We start from the raw sequence: 10,738 nt of genomic DNA on the forward strand, positions 1-10,738 counted from the left end.
GTCTTACACATTTCCTGTTAGCCTACTGTGAGGTGCAAAGTATCAATTTCCAAATAAAAATGAATTTATTTTGGCGTGAAGTCCTAGTGTTGGACACCAGTCTAAGATTAGTTATGTATCCTAATTGCACTGTAGTTTTTGTCTGAGCACCATGGTTTCTCTTTCATACACCGATGACATGCTAGAATCTAGTTCATCTAGCATCTAGCAGCTAGATGCTAGATGAACTGGCAAGGCAGGTAATATGTAACTCTTACTCTGTCCTTTCTAAGTTTAAGAACCCCGGTGGGAACAGAAGTGATGTCTCAGACTACTTTCATCTTGGTTGGTTTCCTGCTGGGTTGTATTTTGTTTATGCCAGTTGTCTTAGCCCACGCCCCTGTCTGTTGGTCCGTTACAGCCCTGACACTCAACAACGAAAGAGGCTCAGTCTGGCTGTTTGGCTTGACGGTAGGGATAATGATCACATGGATAGACATGCTATGCATCAGTGGCTGTTGGGCCACACTCCTGAGTGTACTATGAACTTTTGCACTGGAAGGTTGCAATTGTATGTAGACATTAAACTGGATTGCGTACTCATGTAAGAGAGAGAGCTGAATATGTGTGAGGTATGAAATATCCAACATTTTGCAATGGTAACCAGTGTACACTGTTTAATTCAGATATGTTGATCATCTAATCTCATACAAGTAATTAGACTCCACCCACACGCTTCATGTGAAACTTTTTCAAAGGCCAAAGAGAAATTACTCTATGCTTTCTGAGAAAAAGTAGTCTTTCTGGCGATTGTTCTTCCATCAAATAAGCAATTATTATTCATTCAACACTCATACATTACTCTGCTGATTGAAGAAGTGGTTAGAAATGGTTATGATTTTCCGAAAATGCTGCACCAAGTGCATGAATTCTACAATATCTGGTAGTCATTAGAAAAGCAGCCAAATCAGTTCATCTATGTGTCTACTCATCAGTCTCTCTGATTAGTGTCACAATGATGGCACAGTGATAACATAGAAGATTAACCCTCCACATGCCAATAGAAGAATACTAGAACGTTTCAGATAGCTGATTCCAAAAGAAAGGGAGATATAGGTTGGTGGATTTAGAGCAATAATTCCATCCTCTGTACCTGAGACATGTGTGTGTAAGATATCACATAACTCCCTACAGTATGTGCAAGCACTTGGGCGACAGTGGGAAAGAAAAACTGCCTTAGACCTCTGGCAGAAACAAGGTCAGGGAGGGCAGACATCCGCCGACACCTGTTTGGAGTGAGGAGGAGGAAGACAGGACAAGCACACTGTGGAAAAGAGCCAGAAATTAATAATAGCTAATGTTTGAATGCAGCGGTGTATAAAAACATATGAAGTAGATCACAACAGGCTGTGTTGTTTTAAACTTAAAGTCACTCACACTGGTATTCTTAAAACTAAAATCTTAATTATGCTAAATATTATTGGGATACTGCTCTGTGGAGTGTATCAGCACAGCCATGGGTCTATTTTTACTCCTATTCTGAACAAACATTCTCCTGCTGCTTGTTACTCCAGCATAATCTCGCTGTCACTATGAATCCACCTTCAGTCCATTTCAGTTTGCAGGATGGAGCCACTTTGATGTTGTGGTTTATGAACGTGGAAAGAAGCTAATTGTGATTCAAGCTGCGGTTCCTCTTTTAGAGAAAATAGACTCTCAGCAGTCAGAGCGCATAAGAATATTGTTATGTCTTCTCTCTCTGTTTATCCTTTCTTCTTCTTCCATTCCTGTCTTTTCAGTTAAGTACCTGTGCTTAAGTGTCCATTTTCTGGGTATCAAGTGCTAACACGTTCTGAGTCTTCAGACACAATGATGCCATCCATTACTGTTTCTAATGCAATCTGTTGTAACCTATTGTAAATCAGCAGGCCAGATACAGTTCTGCTGATCAAATGGAAGAAGTTGTTCCAGCGCTGTGCATCTTTGCACACTTGTATGCAGGTTAGCGAGAGATGAGACGTGAACGAGAAACAGTTCCCGAGCTTTGTATTAATAATGTCCCTGACTAGTCAGTATTAGCAGCAGGTTGGTGATTAAATTGAAAAACACAATGAGAAACAAACTTGTGACAGACATTTAATCTAACATTAATATAACTGACTTTAGTTTCTCTTCAGAAAGTAATCTAATCAATGCACAATCCCTATAGTCATACTCTTGGAGCATGACTGTGGTTTTATCGGAGTGTGTAACTTTGAGGTTTCCTCATAATCCACAATAGATGAAAAACGTTCACATTTACATTCACAAGGGTGGGTTTATTCTCTGGGTAGTTACTGCAACAAAGTTTCCTTAACAATAAAAATGTCGCTTTTTTAGCATTTCGTGCTCACGTTATACCCATTTCGTGCCCACGAAGTAGTATTTCGTGGCCACAAATAAGTATTTTGTGGGTACGTTATACCCATTCCGTGCCCATGAAGTAGTATTTTGTGGCCACAATTTATTTATTTTTTGGACCATGTCATTAGAGGGGCTCCGTATATATTATATCTATCTATCCATGTCCATCCACACGTGTTCAACTACTTTTTGCAATGTCACAACCTTGCTCGTGAGACAGTGATAATGGGATGGATATACTATTCAGCAATTTAAGGAAGTAGTTTATTAAGCAAACTTAAATACAAAGTTAATGAGGTGTCCAAATCAGTAAGGTCACCTGTGTAGGTTGTGCGTGGGTGTAAAAATGTGTGTGGGAGGGAGTTCTGGTATATTTAAAAAGAACAACAAAAAAAAACTCAAAAGCAACCAACGATATTTAGACAAGAGAACGAAGCTGGATGTCATGTTGATGGTTTGCTGGTAGACTTAGAGTGCAGACTTGCAAATGCAAAGTTCAGTGCATTTATTTACAGTTAATGACTCAATAAAAAATGACAACACAAAGATTTTGCATTTAGTGGTTAGCTGAAGCTCCTAAACAGACAGATCTAACTTCCCAGTCACAGTCATGAGACATCTGCAGTTTAAACAGATCCTCAATCCTTCTTTCCACTAGATCACTCGCACAGTATTACTCACACCCAGGGCCAGACATGTGCAGAATGGAACAGAAGGTTAGCTGCAGTGTCTCTTGCCAAAGTGGACACAAGTGCAAACATTTGGAAGCCAATTCCACTAAATGTTTTTAGCTTTTAGCTAACAATCCGAAATGGACGGCTTCCTCCAGCTTAAGTAGAAAACAGCTGATCACACAATCACCCACAGGTGAGGTAATCAGCCCAGGTGCTGACAGGCAGGAGCTGGAGGGAGACCCACCTCTAAAACACAAGTTGTGAGTTGTGCACACAGAGACACAGAGAGAGAAAACAAGTGTGAGAGAAGTATCGAGAGCAGCGGGTCGGCCGGGAGGATGGAGAAATATGATACTGAATTCAGAAAAAAGAACATCCAATCACACATTTGTTGGGTGGAATCTATATTATTTATTTAAGAGTTGCTTTGTGCCACATATATAATTTCAATTAACGTATCAGCAGGTAACAATTTAAAATGTCAAAATATATTTATGAGTCAAATCGTGTGAACAAGACTTCATCATAGTATTATTATATCATAAGACACAACATCAGCCTTTGGCTAAATCATCTTTGTGTTGCATTGTGACATTTTCACAATGCAATGTTTAATACCATCTAGAAAACAATATGGCTTTCAAAATGTTACAACCCTAGAAGGACTCTGTGCCCCTGTGGGCGTGTCTATGTCTCTATCCTGCTGAATGGAACTGCCCTTGGCAGCTGACTTCAATCAGCAATTACTGTAGGCACTCAGGCCAGTGAAAAGAGAGCTGCCGTGCCAGAGAGCCTTTGTCCTTGCATCATGTGAGCTGTCTGGTTGTCTGTGACCACTTTTTCTTTGATCCCATATTTGCTACATGTTAGGATTTATTACATTTATTTATTTTAGGTAGTTTATCAGCTGGAATGTCTGGGGATTAGCATGCCTGTTACAGTGATGTGAACGGCTAACTTATTGCTCAATGCAATCTTTAATCTTTATGCACTCTTTGTCTATCTTGCTGATTAATATGCAAAGGGCCCTTTTTTTACCGCCCAAGGATCCATCTATTTGTAGGTCAGTTCAGTAAATCTGATTTTCATTGTTGCTGTCCTTGACACAACTGCCCTCATGCTGAAGAATCTTGAATGAAAATGGTAATATCTCGATATAAGACCAACAAACTCACCCAATAAATGTTGTCTTTCCTTCTTTTCTGTCACTTTAGTTCCCTGCCTCAAATAAAATCTATTAAGGGCTAGAGATCATTTAAATGTTCATGTTTTAATTCAAATATACAGTAATAGTTAATAACAGCTATGGTAGAAAGAAAAAACCCTCGCTTTCAATTTGAAGGTTTTTCAATCGAGACATAATAATAAAAAGGAAAAGACAAGAAAATAACCTCAAATGAAAAATACAACCTCAGATAAACAACAGCACGTGGCATATTATATTGTGTCATTGTTTATTAAACAAAAACTGAGCAAAAATTAAAATGCAATCTGTAAAAATCTTAGAACACGCCTGATTCTCTAGCTTGTAGAAAGACCTCTAGCAGTAACTTGAAGTACCTTGAAGATTTCCGTGTGACTCTCAGTATCTTTCATCATTGTGGGAGAATTTTTGCTTGCTTTTCTTTAAGATGTTCAGCTACAATTCAGTTCAGTTTTTGATGTTTGTGGGCATTCCTTCATGCACAGCTTTCATAAGATCCAGCCACAGCATTTCAGCTTTGTACTCTGAACTAAGCCATTGATTCTTTTCTTTTTGAGACATTTTTTGTAGATTTGCTGCTGTGCTTTGAATCATTGTCCTGTTGCATGGTTCAGTTTATACCAGGCTTTAGATTTTGCACAGATGGCCTCATATTTGACTTTTTTAGTATATAGTCTTGGTCAACTCAATAACTGCAAAGTGCCCAGGTAGATCCTGTGGTTGCAAAACAAGACTGAAACCATCACTCCTCCACCTGCTATACAGTTTGTATGAGGTGTTTGTCCAATATGCCGTGTTTGGTTTTTGTCAAATATACCTCTGTGCATTATGACCAAACATCTTTTCTTTGGTCCCAAAAGGACAGAAGTCTTGTGGTTTGCTCAGATGTACCTTTGCTAACCTAAGCCATGTTCTTTCTGGAGAGAAGCTTTTTGCCTGACAACACTTCCAAAGGCACACTTGTTCAGTCATTTTTTAAATTGTACTGTCGGGAATTTTAACATGCTAACAGAGACCTATAGTGTGAGAGATGTAGCTCTTAGGGTTGTTTGGACCACTTCATAGAATTTACACGCAAACAGTCTAAACTGAGGCGCAGGGGGTGAATTTCCAGTGGAATTTCTTTGTGATGGTTCCGAAGTGCTGACAATAGTCATTAACTTGCATTTCCACAGCAATTATCAGTACTGTAAAAAGAAAAAAAAAAAAAAGCTCTATTTTTTGTGCAGCAACTGGTGGAAGTTTCTGGGTTTTTTGGGGGGGGGGGTTTGAGTCAGTTCCATTTAAAATGGGAATTTGCCTGGGCCAGGTCAATAGTTTTCTTTTATAAGCGCAGATATATGAAGCATAATTTTCCACCACATTTCATTTTGGTTTTTCAAACAACCCACAATGTTTTTCTTACCTCTGCAGTCCAGAATGAGATGTTCAGACGGCTGCTTGTTATTGTAATTTTGTTTTTCCACTGTGCTTTATTTAAAAAAATGAATGACTAAATGTTCCTGAAAAGTTTTCTGAACGACTAAGACACAGTTATTATTCTTCTGTTGACCACGGAGCTTACAAATGCACAGTAAAACAAGAGAGTTGCAACATACAGATTTTAGTCACAAGTAATTAGAAAAATGATGGATAGAATATACAGAAAGGCAGTGTGATTGCATTGCTTACAGTTTGACCAACAGCCACGTCTCTTTGGGAAGCAGCAGGCTCATTTTTCTGACTGTAACAGAAACCTGATTTTTCTTACGTAGTTGATTAATTAAACTTGTGTTGTTTTCAACTCTGTGCACATTATGTTGAACACAGTCCTGTCTCTTGTGAGTATACAATACAAATGAGTAGCTTAAAACAAGAGGTGAATATAAATTAATAAGATCTACCATGAGGTCTGGTTTTCTAGGCCCGCAGAGGGAAACAGTGAAAAACAAATGGTTATGAGCATAGTACAAGGAAAAATAACAGCACCGCCTTTGTATGTTTAATTTAAAAGTGACAAACCACTGGTTCATTTCTGCCTTGTTACATAAACTGCGCTGGGTCTTCTTGCATAAGCAGCTTATTAAAAAGAAGCTGCTTAAAATGGTAGATATACTGGAGTAGAGAGTTAGAGGTGATTAATCAGTGTTGGGTCTAGTGTTGCTTCAATAAAATAAAAATAAAAAATCACAAATACTGCACAACTAGATGATGTCGTTTTTTTACAGACAGTTACACCAAGGAAATTACAAGGCTAATATGAATGGGGTTTCACCACCAACCTAAAAGATAAAAAACAAGAGCAGAAATATCTCTGCATCTTAAGATAGGCAGCTAGTTTGGAGGAAAAAAGAGAAAAGCCATGCACACCTACTTTTCTCATGAGAGCTAGAGGGATTTCTGTTTCCATATCTCAAAGATGTTTCATCATTCTGCTTGAGACAGACTGCATCCTTAGTTTAACAGTGCCCGGTTTAATATTGACAGGCTCCACGAAAAACAAAAACACTCACCGTCATACTTCCCACGTCTAAACTTGTACTCCTCTTACACATGAATGACATATCTCATGTTATCTTTTACTTGAGTATGTGATGAATACACTCAAAAAGGGCCAATTTGCAGTAAAAGTACGCATTGCTTTAAAATAACTATTAATATCTATATCTTTTATAATAGTTGACTTACTGTCTGTCCATAGTGTTTCCAGTCAAAAACACCTAATGGACCTTAAAGCCACATAGTTAATGATAATATTGTTAATAATGTTTATATTAAGCTCCCAGCAGTATTTATATACTGTACTGGTATATGTCAAACTCCACAAATGTCCTCCTGTTGGACATTCTCTCAAACCTGCAAATGGATTGTGCTTGATCAACGATGACCAGAGGTGGCAAAAGTACAGAATTGCTTTACTTAAGTAAAAGTACAGATACCTGTATTTAAAAAGTACTTCAGTAAAAGCTGAAGTACTGAAGCAACTTCTTTACTCAAGGAAAAGTGAAAAAGTACAGCTTAGAAATGTACTCAAAGTAAGATTTTAGTTGTAGCTCCTTGAAGAAAAATTCTACTAACCATTTTTGTACAAAGGAACTGAACTTTGTGCTGTATTATTATAATAATAAAATTATATCACATGAGAATACAAATATTCATCAAATCTAAATTCTAATTCTAATAAAAGTGTTTAGTTTCAATCTGTTATAGGACACATGCAGTGAAAGATAATTTAAAAAATAACTACTTTCTGTTGCCTACATGGCAGAGGGTGACTTTGCCTCCACATTTAAACATTAAAATGAGTACAGTCAGGGGTTACAGTGGGATTCGGCAGTTTGGAGTACCCTAAGAACTGAGTAGTGGCTCTGCATAGGGAAAAGATTCACAACTCACAATCATTTTTTTTTTGTGTCCCGTTTGGATCTTTAGCCATCAGAATTGTTGTCTTAAGGCCAAGAAAGATGCCAAGTGGATTTATTTTACCAAGTGGATCATCATGGCCTTGCCATATTGGTCCATTTGATTGACCTTTATTATAATTATGTATTTATTTTATTTCCGGTTGCTACAAATGGGACAGACATGACTGGGAGATAGGACAGGGAGAAAGAATGAAAGAAAGATAGGGAGAGAAAGAAAACCAGAGGGGAGAAGAGACGGTGAGAAAGGGAGGAAGAAAGAAAGAAAAACAAACAAAACACCTGGATCACCTGTATGGAGAAAAAAAAACAGAAGAGCACAGCACCATCACCACTAGCTAGCAGTAGATAACAGTAGATACTAAATATTAAACGATATTGTGCAGCACGCAAGATAGACAGTGCACAATGTGCTTTGAGGCAGCAGCCAAGAAAGGTGTAGTCCACGTCTGTGAACACCCGTGTGTACACCTGTGTGCATACCTGTGTGGATCAGCATGCTTGTATTCCAAAGGTTTCTCCATGTAACGATCTGCTAGGGAGTGTGGGGAGCCATAGCCCCGTCCCCCAGGGCATGAAGCAGGTATGGAGGAGATCCAGGCCCCAGATATCCAGAGGCCTCAGAGTACGAGGACCCGAGGAGGACCACCAAAAGGGGGGGAACAATGCCACCCTCCTGGGAAGAGCTGAGTAGAGCCCCAAACGAGAGGTCACCCAGCAGCTACGGAGCAGAGGCCAGAGGGGGTTGCAGTGGCGTGCCCGCGGGCTCTGCCGGCAGCCAGCTGTGCCAGAGAGGACCGAGCTTCAGGCCCAGAGGCCTGAGGGCACCCCATCCCCCGGAAGGGGCCCAGCCGGGCCACAGGCGCCAGGCCCCGCCAATCGGCCACCAGGAGTGAGCCGGTACATACATGAGCGCCCAGCCCCAGTCGACAAGGACCACCAACACACCAACGTCTGAGGGCATCAGCCACCGGCAGGGAGTGTGGTGAGGGGAGATAGGCCTCCGTACTTTGGAGGGCCTGAGATGTACCCAGAGAGGTTGAGTCTAAGACCCAACCTGACATATAGACACAGACGAACAGGCGCACGCGGACACAAACGTGCATTCCCACCCCATATACACAACCAAATACTCAGCACTCACCCGACGTGTAGACAGACACAAATAGACACTGCACAGACAGTCGCACTCCCCAAACATACTCTATATCCCAGGTCCAGGTACCCCCGCCCCCAGAGGGGCAAGCCGCACCTAAACCCAGGAGATGTAACCCTTCTCTCTGGGGTGGAGGCAAACAGACCACCTCCTTATCTGCAGTAGCAGGGAGGCCCCGCATCCCAGACCCCAATCACAATCATTTTTGATGTGAGCTTCAGTAGATTTTCTTTGTGTACAGGCTGTGATCAGCTGACCTGCTGCTCTTTGTGGATTTACACGACTGAACTCAACAAGATGTACGCGGTTTGACAAGCTATCCTGGCTGATGTCCATCCCCTATACTATCTTTATATTAGAAAGTATGTAGTTGGTTTAATGTTGAAATTCAGTTAACGAATCTAAGCATCATCAGTAACCTACATCTGACCATGAGCGCCACAGTCACTGTGCACCAGTCCAACTCAGTGCTTTGCTGTGAATTCACCACAGCACTGCAAACTAACCTGTTTATCTTGGACTAAACTACCCACTGTTTTCATGCAACATTTGAATAGCACGAAGTTAGTATAGCTCAATTTGTTTTGCCCAGTGATTCACAATATGAAAATAAATAATTTCTCAAAACACATCATGTACAAACCCAATACATGATTGATGTATACATGTATAAATGATGAAATTACATGCAAGCTTTAAATTTGCAGTTCATCAAGCATCACTGAGCAGCCCTTCTCTTTAAATCTGCAACTTTATGCTTCAATGTTTCTCTCCAGTCAGATGCCCTCTTGCTGCCTTTTATGTCACTGTGCATCAGCTTAACATCAGGGTAACTTTTTTAAATGACTGGTCAAATTAATTAGAACAAATTAAACTTTGACGTTTTAATGAGTGACGTCTTTGCTCTCTGTGTTTATAAAGCAGGGACAAAGCAAGGGGGAGACTTATGCTTGATTCGTCTCTTCACATCCACTTTAATGAAGCACATAATCTCACAGCACTATTAGGATGTATGAAGTGCCATGTTGGAGTCAAATAAGCTACACATTTATTTTTTAGATAGTAAATAGCTCTGTCGGTAATTGGCACAGTTAAAATGAACTGCTCACTTACACTTTCTTAATTGCCAATTGTGCCTCTGCTGATCTTGCATTATTTTGCTGTCTCTATAAGTTTGTGCGTTAGTGTCAGTTTGTAGAGCTAGCTAAACAATGTAGCAGCATTCGGTAACATTCTAATAATAATCCTCACCGCCTCAGAACTTTTAAGTTTACATTTTAAAAAACAATCTAGTTGATCAGTGTTTAGCACCGTCACTTCACAGCAAGAAGGTCAATTCATTTGAATCTCAGCTGGAGCTTTTCTTCATCATCTGGCTCTGTAGCGGATAAGTGGAAGGAAATGGATGGAGATGTCCACAGAAGACAGACTTGTATTTTCATCCACATTTTACTAACATTCACAGCTTCAATTATTTGATTACAGGTCATTAATCATCTCTGATGAAAACAGAAAATTGGCAGTAATCAGTTGGAAAGCAGTCATCTAATCAACAAGTTCAAAAGACTGGTCACCAAATTACATGCTGGGTCTATTATTATCAATTAACTTATAGCAGCTGCGCTGAATAGAAATGTGTTTTACATTGAATGGGGGATGCAGCGAGACACAGGGGGACTTGATCTAATATAAAACTAATGTTTCAGTGGAACTGCTAATAGCAACTCAACTTTTTAATTGTGCCATCCGTGTTTTTCAATTGGAGCTGAACATGTATAGCTAATGTGCAAACACCTGGAGCTGGATGGATAAACAATGAATACTCAGGAAAACCTTTGTGCCTTTCTCTAAACATAACCTGGTAAAGAGGGAAGAATGTGCAGACCCTATTCAAAGATGATGTCTGGCATGTACCCACATT

Source organism: Neolamprologus multifasciatus, chromosome 14 (assembly GCF_963576455.1).
Source record: "Neolamprologus multifasciatus chromosome 14, fNeoMul1.2, whole genome shotgun sequence".
Lineage (NCBI taxonomy): Eukaryota > Metazoa > Chordata > Actinopteri > Cichliformes > Cichlidae > Neolamprologus > Neolamprologus multifasciatus.